The sequence below is a fragment of the Salvelinus alpinus genome, chromosome 6, assembly GCF_045679555.1.
Source record: "Salvelinus alpinus chromosome 6, SLU_Salpinus.1, whole genome shotgun sequence".
In the NCBI taxonomy this organism is placed as follows: domain Eukaryota; kingdom Metazoa; phylum Chordata; class Actinopteri; order Salmoniformes; family Salmonidae; genus Salvelinus; species Salvelinus alpinus.
In genome coordinates, this window is record NC_092091.1 from 49115684 (window position 1) to 49129013 (window position 13330).

A 13330-nucleotide genomic window follows, 5' to 3' on the forward strand; every position below is an offset into this window, starting at 1 on the left:
CTTTCTGCAGAAAAGCTACATATTGTTTTTACAGTTTTGATACTTATGACAATGTGATACTTAATATTCTGGCACATCAGCATGTCTTTGTTTATGAAACCATACTGAAGTACAATTTCACGAAATGCCCCACATCTGTCATTTTAACAACTGTCCTCCTTTAAAACAACTGGTTACAATATTATGACTTGTGTTTTTTTCCCCTCTGTGGCCCTAATATTTTATCATTTTATATATAGCCTTATAGTCTATGGGAAACTGTAAATTATCTAATGATAGCAACATCATCTAAAAATCATTTTTTATCCAAAATCATTGAAATTAATGATCACAAACGTTTAAATAATAACAGTGGGTCTAGTTATATGTGATAACAATGTATAGTGAGCAGTGAAATAACTATTGGTTTCCATTTGTGGTGATTGCTGACTGACATTAGGGATGAGATTAAATAGATCCTGGAATTTAGCCTGGTCTGGAGCAGGCTAGCTCCACAGAATAAATCTCCATGGTAATTTATACCATAACATATCCTCCTGCCCCCTATCCATCTTTAGTGCAACCGGATTACGGATCAATTGAGCCAGGATCACCAAGATATCCTGGCTTAATCCCTTATCCTAGTTTTGTGCAACAGGCCCCCGGTTAAATAAAGGTTAAATAAATAAATAAAAAAAGAACAACAATTGTTAAAAGCAGAACAAGATAATCGAATACAGCCATTGAAAGGTCAGTAAAAACCAACATTCACACATTCAGTTGTGCATTAAGAGACAATATAAGAAGCATTACATAAAATAACAATACAGGGAAAACACCTCAATAATAAAGTAATAATCATTTTTTTATCAAATACTTTTTTGAGGCAGGGGATAGTTATATAAGGGAGGGGACAATTTTTGGGGGTAAATTCTGTGTTGCATCATGCAAACACATGGAAGAATTTATGTATTCATAATATTATCAGTGTATGTCATGTTTGGGATGCAGTGAATGTTTTTGTCCCAAATGGCCCCCTATTCCCTATGTAGTGCACTACTTTTGACCAAGGCCCATAGGGCTTTGGTCAAAAGTAGTGCATAATGTAAGGAATAGGGTTCCATTTGGGTTAAAATGTCAACAATACAAACAGGATATCTGATGTTAGATATTTGTGTGCCGGTATTTGTGTAGAATAGGCATATTATTACCAACATAGATATCAATTTGTTATTAAAATAACCATGAAATATATGGAGTTCAATCAAATCAGCTGAACAAGAGAAGTAAAAAAGCCCGTGGACTAAAACGTGCAGATGAAATCATAAAAAAATTGGAAGTATGATGTTGAGTTGTGAATGTCAACATTAGTGACAAGAGGCCGTAAAGCAACATAAACCGCATTCCCCATCCCACTGACCAACATCTCCATCTAACTCAGCGTTTCACAAACTCGGTCCTTGGGACCGAGTTTGTCTACCCCGACTCAACAACCGATTCAAATAATCAAAGAAACTCTAATCTAACTTGAAGGGATCATCTACACCACCACTAGTCTATTCCATAGCATCCAGGCCTTGTATTGTGTATGACTTTTATTCAGCATGTATAATTTCCATGGTGTGTTACTGTGTGTAGGTTTGAATCACCTTTATAGACATAGAAACATACGGGTAGTGCATCCCATCCTGTGGCAAGTCATCCCCATTTATACCTGCTGCTAACATGTGTCCTTTGTCCTGATCCTGTCCACATTTGGATTGTGCCCACATTTTTAGACGGGTGTAGACGATTAAAAGACGCATTGCTATCTGATTGTGGAATAGGTCTAGACAGACAAGATAAGGAAAATATCAGGAAGATGGACGCACGTTAGAACCAGGTATCAACAGGGCTCTAGAGAGCGCTTATAAATGCTTCAACTTCGCTGAGTTCCAAATCGACCCATAACCCCTACCACTTAGGCACTACAGTAGATCTGAAAGGTTTCAATAGGATCCAGATCAATATGGTCATGGCTTCCCCCTTGCGTTATGATAAGCTAGGTGGAATTTCCCCCATATTTTTGGTCTATCCAATCCTCTCAGATCTATAGGAATTCCTAGGTGGTAGGGGGCTAGAGGGATGATTTGATCTGTGTCAAATTCTCCACACTTGCCTTGAAGGAGTTTCCACCGTTGATATATCCATGACTGGAAGTGTGCAACTTTGGGAGAAGGGTGAAGAATTGGGACTCAGCCTTGTGTCTCAGTAGATGTGTGGCCTTATTCATGACTTACGGATCTTGGGAGCTCATTGGTCAGTATGTGCCAGCGCTCCACTGGCGGAGGGGGTCTCCCTGTGAGTGACAGCTCAGGCACACTCCACCTGTAAACATGACAAGCAGTGTCACCATGGGAACCTTTCAGGAGTTCAAAGTCCCAATGGAATATCTGCACAAAAGTTTGGCTTCTGTGGGTATAGGGATGTGTCAAGATGGGATTTGACTCTCTCGCTCCTGCTCTCTAGCCATCTCTCGCTCCGTGTGTGTGTGTGTGTGTGTGTGTGTGTGTATGTGTGCGTGCGTGCGTGCGTGCATGTGTGCAAAGTGAAGAGTCTCACCTATGAAGTCATTGGATCGTCCCAAGTCGTAGTCCCAGACAGTGACCTCCAGAGAGTCTTATTGGACAGCTCTGACATGGAGATCTCATAAAATAATTCCTATAGGGTGTGAGGGAACCACAGGAGAGCCCATTCAGTAGGAGTAGGAGGAGGTTGCTACTGGACACTGATCTATGGTCAGCTTTAGTGTTTCCCCCCTAATTACTAAAGTTAGGATTTGTGAGGGGTAAACTCAACCCAGATCAGTGTCTAAGAGCAACATCTACTTGTAGCTGTGACATTACTTACAGAAGTACTGTAAACACAATGGGAAAAAACTAAGCCATACACACACAAAAGAAAAGGGCCCCGCATTCACAAAGCGTCTCAGAGTAGCAGTGCCAAAGCTACGAACGGACGGAATTTGATCCTAGATCATCACTCCTAATCCAAGCACCTATACTCCAAGCAGCTTTATGAATACGGACCCTGATGTCACTTGTTATGCAAAATGCTTTCCACTGTTGATCCAACTACTCCTTGGCCACATGACAGGGAGATGTATGGGAGGTCATTGAGAAATAGGAGACATGTCACAACCATAGTTTTAGAAATAAGTGATCTGGAGACATACAGTACAGTATATCCCATCTATTAATTAACAACCAGATATGAGCAGGAACACTATCATCAGATGGGCCTGTAACTGAGCCTTATATTGTCTCCACTTGGAGTTGAATTTAGGCAGTTCTAGGTTTCAGACTAGCCACATCGCTGCAATTATATCAAGGCCCCGTAATAGTGTACACTACTTCTGAGGGAATAGAAATAAATGGCTTGGCGTTATTACTTCGCAATGCCCACGCTGTAGGATGAGCGGGGGAGAGAGGGAAGGGTGACATAAATATAGAGATGAGAGAGCCAACCGAAGGACCTTACTGGCATGCTTACTGTAAGTCCTTGTCAACACATTGATGTGTCAGTGGTAAAAGTGTTCAGGCGATTGCAAATTATTATCGATTGTTAGAATTCAATTCGGAGGAAAGGGATGTAGAGAATGAGGGAGAGAGAGAGAATTTCCTATGAAAAGAAGAGAGGGTAGAAGATGTGATGAATAACTATACTAGAAGTGAGAGAGAGAGAGAGGATGACAGATGAGGAGAGTGTGGGATATTGGACTGGACATCTCATTAGCATTGACATTAAGATTGACCCTCAGAGAGAGCATTGCTAGAGCACATGCTACAACACACTGCATGCCTAGCACAGAAGGTGCCAGTCTCCCCTGGAGACCCAGCAGGGATATACCTCATTGAATTCAGGGTTACGGGTCTTTTTAATCACAGACGTCTTGCGTTTGGATTTCTTCCGTGTGTCGGGCTTCAGATATCTGAAAGAGTGAAAGATAGAGGGGAGGGGAGAGAGGGAGGGAGGGGAGTGAGAGGTTTAGGAAAGTGAGAGAGGGGAAAAAGAGGGTAGGAGGAACAGTATCATAGATTGACGCACAAACACTCAATCCCTCAAATTTATCCACGTGTGTGTGTGTGACAGAGCCTGTGGCAGTGTGTGCGCGGGGGCAGGCGATAGTGAACTAAGCTCTTGCCTGTTCCTGTGCCATTTTGCCTAGGGAGGAATACATGCTTTGGAATATTTTTCTGAAACAGGTGACACAAGGAAAACATTTAAGAGGAACATGGATGATGGAAAAAACAGACGTGCTCTATTCCTTTCTCTTTATCACACGGATGCTCTCTTGCCACCCAGACCAGTTGAAGTGAGTGACGGTCTTCTTGGGGCCCCATTCAGTTTCAGTCTCAAATCAAATCAAACTTTATTTGTCACATGTGCCGAATACAACAAGTATAGACTTTACCGTGAAATGCTTATTTACAAGCCCTTAACCAACAGTGCAGTTCAAGAAAGAGTTAAGAAAATATTTACCAAATAAACTAAAGTAAAAAATGTAAAGTAACACAATAAAATAACAATAGCGAGGCTATATACAATTTATAATTTGTACATGTAGGTAGAGGTGAAGTGACTATGCATAGATAATAAACAGCGAGTAGCAGCAGTGGGGGGGGGGGGGGGGGTTAATGTAAATAGTCTGGTGGCCATTTGATTAATTGTTCAGCAGTCTTATGGCTTGGGGGTAGAAGCTGTTAAGGAGCCTTTTGGTTCTAGACTTGGCACTCCGGTAACGCTTGCCGTGCGGTAGCAGTGGAAACAGTCTATGTGGTGCAGCTGTAGAACTTTTTGAGGATCTGGGGACCCATGCCAAATCGTTTCAGTCTCCTGAGGGGGAAAAGGTGCTGTCATGCCCTCTTCGCGACTGTCTTGGTGTGTTTGGACCATGATAGTTTGTTGGTGATGTGGACACCAAGGAACTTGAAACTCTCAACCCGCTCCACTACATTTCCGTCGATGTTAATGTGGGCCTGTTCGGCCCGCCTTTTCCTGTAGTCCACGATCATCTCCTTTGTCTTGCTCATATTGAGGGAGAGGTTGTTGTCCTGGCACCACACTGTGAGGTCTCTGACCTCCTCCCTCTAGGCTGTCTCATCGTTGTCGGTGATCAGGCCTACCATTGTTTTGTCGTCAGCAAACTTAATTATGGTGTTGGAGTCGTGTTTGGCAACGCAGTCGTGGGTGAACAGGGAGTACAGGAGGGGACTAAGTACACACCCCTGAGGGGCCCCAGTATTGAGGATCAGCATTCCAGACGTGTTGTTGCCTACCCTTACCACCAGGGGGCAGCCCGTCAGGAAGTCCAGGACCCAGTTGCAGAGGGAGGTGTTTAGTCCCAGGGTCCTTAGCTTAGTGATGAGCTTCGTGGGCACTATGGTGTTGAACGCTGAGCTGTAGTCAATGAACACCATTCTCACATAGGTGGTCCTTTTGTCCAGGTGGGAAAGAGCAGTGTGGAGTGCGATTGAGATTGCATCATCTGTGGATCTGTTGGGGCGGTATGCAAATTGGAGTGGGTCTAAGGTATCCGGGAGGTTGCTGTTGATGGGAGCCATGGGAGCCACCATCTCCCCTGGTGCTTCCAAATCTGATAGAACTGGATAGTGGATTGGTCTAGATTCAAGTAGCATGGTGATGCTGCCAGCTAGCCTTCCAACAGGACAATAAAAGCTTCCACTGTATTGATTTCCCGATCGACCAATGCCAAAAAGGAATGAGTTAGGAGAAGGTGAAAGAATCCTAATGGAACTAGGCCCAGGTCATCTCTCCTACCCATATTCACTCCTCTCTCTTCACTCTTTAACCTATTCCAACTCTCCTCTCCTTTCATCTGAAAACCCACTACCCCCCCTTCTTTCTCTGTCTCGTTCTCTCTCTATTTTTGATTTTCAATGCTGCCAGCCACACGGTTTGAACACTTTACTCCAACCAATCAAAGTATTTGCAGTATGAAATGACATGTTGTCCATCCAATCATAGAATTAGGATCAGAGAATGAACCTATTGAGTTGTATTGGGATTGTGCCACAGAGTGTTCTATGTGTTGAGAAGCTTGGTGACATTGTTGGATAGAGATTAAGAGTGAAAAGTGAAAGTTGAGCATTTTTGGGATATTGTTCAATTCAAATTCGTTTTTTCGAATTACAGGAGACTGAGGAGGTATATTATAAATAGTTTTCTAGTTAGTGCAATTTATAAAAATTTGCCTCGCTATCTACTGTACCAGCGTGAGGGTGCAGTTTTCTGCGCCAGAATGGTAGAATAGCCAACACTGCCGAAAATGTTGTGGACTTTTTTGTTGAAGAAACCCTTTCATGCCTCATACCCTCATTCAATCACCACTGTGATCCCTTTCCAACACAGTGTAAGTAGCCCTCTCATTCCCATTCCCCATAATATGGTAATATAAATGTCTTTATTAAATGCTTTAGGTTAAAATAATTAGTCTTTGACGATGGTTTAAACACACTTTGTCGTCTCCGTCTCAAGTCACCAACCTCCATTGATACACAATGTAGTCAAAGTGTGTCAAGTATGTAAGTCAAAAGCACTGTGAGTATCATAATGACTCATTATTGTTTTCACATGTGAAATGTCACATGTGAAGTGTTCCAAAAACATGTTTTCACATGACTTCAAGTGTAATATCACATGTGAAATCATGTGTTTTTTATCTTAGGGTCAAGCCAGGCCCTATGCTCTCCTCTACAAATAGATTCGGTGTAATCGGTCCCTGTGACATTAAGAAAACATCAATCCAACCCAGAAAGGATGCGGAGGCTAGCTGTCAGTTTAACCAGAGATCTCTGTTTAGTTGAACGGCTCCAACCGTTATAGAAAACAACTCCAGGACTTCCCTCCCTTCACTTGTCACCTGCTTACTTCTGAAGTTCTGAGCATAACAAGATTTCTGACAGGGATGTTTCTGTCTTTGCTGCTGTGCAGTAGCTGTCTTGAGGCCGCGCACCTGGAACAGATCAGCTGTTTGCTGACATTTGCTTGTCAGGATGGGAGTGGACTCTTTGAAAGTGGTTTTAGGACACAAGGTGTTAGCCAGACGGGCGCAGGCTTTTTAATTTCAGCCAAGAGATTGATTTTGCAAATGTGGGAGTTGGAGATAATGGTGGCCGACATTTTAAGTATTTGTCAAGGGACCTACTTGGAGGTGCGTCGGCCAAGAAGGTTGTGTATTTCAGTAGATGGTGGGTGGACTTTGAAAGAAATAGTAGATGAAACTCCACATAAAAAAATTGAATTTCCTGGTGGAGAATTCAGTATCTCTCTCTCAACAGAGCGAGCCAGCCAATGAGCACACGCTGAGTCAAAAACTGCCACAACGGCCATCAACAATAACAAAATGCCAGAGCGACCTGAGACAAGACAGAGAGACACAAGGTCACTATAACTCAACACTGACCTTGAAGGCTTAACATTAAAGTAAATGAAACGCAAGCAAGGTACTACTAATATTTTTTCTCTAATGCAATCAGTTTCTTCATCCTTCCGGTCTTTGTCAGGAGATTGCGCGCAATTAATACAGCACAGAACACTATTCAATGCTATCTGATTTGTTTGACATTGTTCAGCCACAGTATGACGATTTGAACGAAGGTTCACATGCGACATATAGTGCCTTCAGAAAGTATTGATACCCCTTGACTTATTCCACATTTTGTTGTGTTACAGCCTGAATTCAAAATGGATTAAATTGATTTTATTCCACACCCATGTCCACACAATACAAACATTTTAGCAAATGTATTGAAAATGAAATACAGAAATATCTATATAACTTACATAAGTATTCACACCCCTGAGCCGATTACAGCTTTGAGTCGTCTTGGGTGTGTCTATATCAGCTTTGCACATCCGGATTTGGGGATTTTCTCAAGCTCTGTTAAGTTAGATGGGGAGTGGCGGTGAACAGCAATCTTCAAGTCTTTCCACCGATGGGATTGGGATTCAAGTCTGGGCTCTGGCTGGGCCACTCAAGGACTTTCCCATTCTTGTTCTGAAGCCATTCCAGCCTTGTTTAGCTGTTTGCTTGGGGTCGTTGTCCTGTTGGATTGGAAATATTCGTCATATTCTTAAGGTCGTTTGCACTCTGAAGCAAGTTCTAATCAAGGATTGCCTGTATTTTGCTCCATTCATTGTTCCCTCTCTCCTCACCAGTCTCCCAGTCCCTGCTGCTGAAAAGCATCCTCATAGCATGATGCTGCCACCACCATGCTTCATGGATTTCTCCAGACATAGGACTTTGCATTCAGGCCAAATAGTTACATTTTTGTCTCATCAATCTATAGAGTATTTTTGTCTGATGCTTTCAGTCTTTCTTGTGCCTTTTTGCAAACTCTAGGCATGCTGGCATGTGCCTTTGTCTCAGGAGTGGCTTCCGTCTGGTCACTCTCCCATAAAGCCCAGATTGGCAAAGTGCTGTAGAGTCTCTTGTCCTTCTGGCAGGTTCTCCCATCTCAGCCAAGGAACTTCTTTCCCGGTTGCTCAGTTTGGTTGGAAGGACAGCTCTAGGCTGGGTAATTAAATTTTTTGATGGAGACCACTGTGCTCTTGGAAACTTGTTTTATACCCTTCCCCAGGTATATCGGAGATATCTCAGAGAACTACGGACAGTTCTTTGGAATTCATGGTATTCATGCTCTGACATACACTGTCAACTGTGGAACCTTTTATAGACAGTTGTGTTTTCTTCTTAATAATGTTCAAACAATTTAATTGGCCACAGGTGGACTCCAATCAAGTTGTAGTGACATCTCAAGTAAGATCAAACGAAATTGGATGCACCTGAGCTCAATTTAGAGCATCATTGCAAAGGGGTGTGAATACTTACAGTACCAGTCAAAAGTTTGGACACACCTACTCATTCCAGGATTTTTCTTTATTTTTACTATTATTCTACAATGTAGAAAATAGTACAAATAAAGAAAAACCCTGGAATGAGTAGATGTGTCCAAACTTTTGACTGGTACTGTATGTAAATGAGATATTTCTGTATTTCATTTCCAATAAATTTGAAAACATTTCACTTTGTCATGGGATATTGTGTGTAGATGGGAGAGAGAACAAATATATTTAATCCACTTTGAATTCAGGCTGTGACACAACAAAATGTTGAATAAGTCAAAGGAGTACGTATACTTAAGAAGGCGCTGTATGTGTGCTTGGCGTTCGCTGACAGCTAGTTTGGGAGGAGAGGTCTCAGCAAAAACATTCAAAACGTCACCCGGTGTCTGGCATTGTGCATGACTAAAACGTTTCAAATGGGAGCACACACACACACACACTCTTGCCCGCTCTCTCTCTCTCACACACACACACACACACACACACACACACACACACACACACACACACACACACACACACACACACACACACACACACACACACACACACACACACACACACACACACACACACACACACACACACACACACACACACACACACACACACACCTCCTCGAATGAGCAGGTAAACACACAGATCGGTCAGGTGGGCTGGACAGGAATGCAAATGGCTGTCTGTCTGAGGCACTGTACTAGCTAGCTTGCATATACAGATGTATCTGATTAAACCACAGATGGCCATCCATCACGGCCACACACACACACACAAGCGCACACACACAGATGTACACACACACACACGGAAGTGCACGCACGCAAGAACGCACGCACACCCACACGACTGGCCTCCATCCAAGCCTTAACTCCCCTCAGGGAGTTGTCTGTCTGACACCATCTCTTATTCACCTACTTCATTCACATGCATTTAGACAGCTATTTAGTCTCCTGCCGACTATGTGCTGCAGGTGTACCGCTGATGCAATGTATTGACTTAGGCATCAATAACTGTGATGCCCTAGCTAGCACATTTGGTTCCTTGGAAGTTGTGGGAATGTATTTATTTGGTTTCACATTGGTTGTGTGAACGAAACCATACATTTCCTGGCTGGTAAGACTGAACGTTTTTTCATAGAACAGAACAGAGAAAACAGAACTGACCATTTTGCCTTTTCTGGGAACGTTTATTTTTAGGTTACAGGGAGGTTCTGAGAATGTTTTACACTGATTCCTTAAAAGTTTTCCTGGGGGGCCTCCCGGGTGGCGCAGTGGTCTAGAGCACTGCATCGCAGTGCTAGCTGCGCCACCAGAGTCTCTGGGTTCGCGCCCAGGCTCTGTCGCAGCCGGCCGCGACCGGGAGGTCCGTGGGGCGACGCACAATTGGCTTAGCGTCGTCCGGGTTAGGGAGGGTTTGGCCGGTAGGGATTTCCTTGTCTCATCGCGCTCCAGCGACTCCTGTGGCGGGCCGGGCGCAGTGCGCGCTAACCGAGGGGGGCGGGTGCACGGTGTTTCCTCCGACACATTGGTGCGACTGGCTTCCGGGTTGGAGGCGCGCTGTGTTAAAAGAAGCAGTGCGGCTTGGTTGGGTTGTGCTTCGGAGGACGCATGGCTTTCGACTTTCGTCTCTCCCGAGCCCGTACGGGAGTTGTAGCGATGAGACAAGATAGTAATTACTAGCGATTGGATACCACGAAAATTGGGGAGAAAAGGGGATAAAAAAAATAAATTAAAAAATAAAAATAATAATAGTTAAAAATATAAAATAAAATAAAAAAATTCCTGGGAGGTTTTATTAACGCTCTGAGAACGAAAAGGGTAGGTTATTTGGAGGATTTTGAATAACTTCCTTAAAAATTTCACTAACACTGCTAGCTTATTTTGGGTTAACTTTTGTTTTACGCCAAGGACAGATAGCATACATGGAAATGCATTTCCTTAAGCATGCAAACACATTTTTATTGTGAAATGACATCAGTGAGATTCAAACCTATAATTTAATGTTTTCTACCCATGGAATTAGTCCACTGTGCCACCAGGATGGAGTTAGCATACCATGTGTTTTTCCGCATACAAAGCTGTTCATTTTAGTCTATTCAAACAGACCCCATTTCAAAGGAAACAAGCACTCATTAAGATCAGGTGTAGCCAAATAGTGGGTGCAGACAACACACTTAAGATAGAGGATAGAAAGAGTTTTGTTGATGATGAGAACAGAATGTACATGTTTTTAAATAACAGTCTTAGAACATTCTCTGAACATTACTGAAGTTTGCCTGTGGTTTTTATGGAATATGTTCTTCACGTTCTTGGAACAATTTGAGAACATTACTTTAAATAGAACCATGAGGAAACGTTATGCTGAAGCACTGAAATTCCCACAGAAGATCGTTGTTTCTTAATGCTCTCTGAACTATCTGAAAACATTCCCAATGTCAAACCAGTTGGAGAACATTCCTAAAACATTACCAAATTGAAATGAAATGTAACCGTGTTTGAACTTTCAGGAAACATTCTGCTAAAGTAATGAAACACTAAGAAAATAAAACATTTTTGTCAAGTACCTTAAATGTGCTGAGAATGTTGCAAAGCCAAACAACTATCCTGCAACATTCCCAGAAAGCTGTGGGAAGGTTGTATGCAGAATAACCATAGAACAACTACGCTCTCACCAACCTCTAAGAAACATATGGTTCTCAGAATGTTATGTGCTAGCTGGGGCATATCTTTTTGCAAAAGCTTCAACATGTGATGCTTATAAACTGATACCAGGCTGAGTTGTTTGCCCTTTCCTATGTATCACTGCCTTTGTTTTGGATACATTTAGCGTTTAAAAAAACTACCAGAATTGATCATATTCATACTCTGTTCTGTTCTCCATTATCTCTCCCATCTTTAAAAGCTGATTTATTTCCCCCTCTCATATTCCCCACATCTCATTGAAGTATCTAAGTAACTAAGGAAGAAAATAAGGTCGATAATGACTTATAATCAGTCTGCACAAAATTTTGCTAATGAATAACGTGGAAACATTACAGAGAGAAAAAAAATGAATAAACAGAAGCCAGTTACTTTATTGAGGTGCTCAAATCTTCACATCAGATGTGCTCTTTAATTTAGAATGTTAAAGCTTTGCTAATTGGCCCTGGTTAGGGGTAAGGGAGAGAAACGGAGAGAGAGAGAGAGAGAGAGAGAGAGAGAGAGAGAGAGAGAGAAAGAAAGAAAGAGGGCAGGAGAAAGGCTGACAGAAAGAGAGAGCAAGAAGGAGGGAGGAACAAGAAGGAGGGAGGAAGGAAAGGGGAAAGCACCTCTCTTAAGTAGCAGGAGATTCCTCAGCTGTCCCTATGGTGGTTGGAGAGGGTAGCTGGGGAAAGAGAGAGGGAAGACAGAGGAAAAAAGTGAGCTTATTTATTCTTTGTGCATCTCTGCCCAAAGAAGCTATAACTCAAAGGATTGCAGTTGAAAGAAGTGTGTGTGCGCGCACGCGTGCGTGTGTGTGAGTGCGTGTGTGCGTGTCGGGTCTCGTACTGGGGGTGAGTGTTCCAGACAGGTGTGGAAGTGTTTGGTCTGGTCTGGCTTGATACGCTTCAGGGGAACTCGAGACTCCCCGAGGAACTCATGAGTCAACTTATCCTCATCACACACTGACAACCTGCGACAGGGAGAAACAGAGCGAGAGAGAGTTTTTTAAATGTACCTTTATTGGCCCAATAGTTACATAATTAAAAGCACAAGCTTTACTTAATTTGAATGGACCTAGATCGTTAGAACGAAGCCCCACTCCTCGTCCACTGTACATAGAACCCCCTGATGCCCCACACCCCTACCTAGTCCTCTAGACGGTTCACCCCCTTTCGCCTTGCAAAAGTATTCACCCCCTTGGCATTTTTCCTATTTTGTTGCATTACAACCTGTAATTAAAATAGATTTTGGGGGGTTTGTATCATTTGACTTACACAACATGCCTACCACTTTGAAGATGCAAAATATTTTTTCTTGTGAAATTAACAATAAATAAGACAAAAACACAGAAAACTTGAGCGTACATAACTATTCACCCCCCCCAAGTCAATACTTTGTAGAGCCACCTTTTTCAGCAATTACAGCTGCAAGTCTCTTACAGCTTGCCCGTTCTTCAAGGCAAAACTGCTCCAGCTCTTTCAAGTTGGATGGGTTCCGCTGGTGTACAGCAATTTAAGTCATACCACAGACTCAATTGAATTGAGGTCTGGCCTTTGACTAGACCATTCCAAAACATTTAAATGTTTCCCCTTAAACCACTCAAGTGTTGCTTTAGCAGTATGCTTAGGGTCATTGTCCTGCTGGAAGGTGAACCTCCGTCCCAATCTCAAATCTATGGAAGACAAACAGGTTTCCTCAAGAAATTCCATGTATTTAGCGCCATCCACCATTCCTTCAATTCTGACCAGTACTTGCCGATAAAA

General features: G+C 42.7%; 1 long non-coding RNA gene across 1 annotated transcript in view; it reads right to left on the bottom strand.

Annotated features, from left to right (window-relative positions):
• Positions 1 to 13330, bottom strand: part of LOC139577591 (uncharacterized) — a 19252-nt gene continuing 5922 nt past the window's right edge. The window contains exons 2-6 of the long non-coding RNA XR_011675341.1: positions 12414 to 12537; positions 12194 to 12249; positions 3868 to 3949; positions 2581 to 2679; positions 1 to 2346 (exon numbers count right to left, since the gene is read on the bottom strand). This is a non-coding gene — a long non-coding RNA (uncharacterized lncRNA). The remainder of the gene's footprint in view (positions 2347 to 2580; positions 2680 to 3867; positions 3950 to 12193; positions 12250 to 12413; positions 12538 to 13330) is intronic.